The sequence below is a fragment of the Neomonachus schauinslandi genome, chromosome 11, assembly GCF_002201575.2.
Source record: "Neomonachus schauinslandi chromosome 11, ASM220157v2, whole genome shotgun sequence".
Classification (NCBI taxonomy): Eukaryota; Metazoa; Chordata; class Mammalia; order Carnivora; family Phocidae; genus Neomonachus; species Neomonachus schauinslandi.
Window position 1 is genome coordinate 5,905,204 of NC_058413.1, and position 509 is coordinate 5,905,712.

General features: G+C 58.3%; 1 protein-coding gene across 1 annotated transcript in view; it reads left to right on the top strand.

Moving 5' to 3' along the window:
• The window catches only part of SPTBN2 (spectrin beta, non-erythrocytic 2), a 39,942-nt gene continuing 39,433 nt past the window's right edge, over positions 1–509 (top strand). Inside the window, exon 1 of the mRNA XM_021685572.2 lies at positions 1–247. The gene's annotated coding sequence lies outside the window, so the exon portion shown is untranslated. The remainder of the gene's footprint in view (positions 248–509) is intronic.

Below are 509 nucleotides of genomic sequence, written 5' to 3' on the forward strand. Positions count from 1 at the left end.
GAGCTGAGAAGGAGCAGAGAGAAGCTGCAGTGATGACTATTCCGAGAATCTGATCTGCGAGCAGGCGAATCTCCACCACGTATACCATGGAGACGCTTTGGGAAAGAGAGCCGGCCTACCTGCCTGAAGAAGGATGCTCGAGAGAGGGGATGGATGAGAGAATCGCTTAAAGGGAGATGAACTGGAGGTGCCCAAAGAGGAAAATTTGAAAAGGAAAACAGAGGCCGAATTTTGGGAAACCTTGGCGGTGAGTGCCGTTAAAGGAAAGATTGCGTGTCTCGGGGATACAGATTTTGGAGGAAAGGAGGAGTAGGGACAAAGGTGGGGGTCCTCAAACTGCGGAGCCTGAGACCCGCAAGCTGTGGGGTACCCAGATGGCCCAGGGTTGACCGGAAGGCGGCATTATGGGGGGCACACACACGGAAAGTGGCGGGGGTCGGGAGCCGGCCCCAGAGCGGCCGCCGCGTTAGCCCCGGGGAAGGTCAGCGACCCCGGGCCGGGGAGCGGTG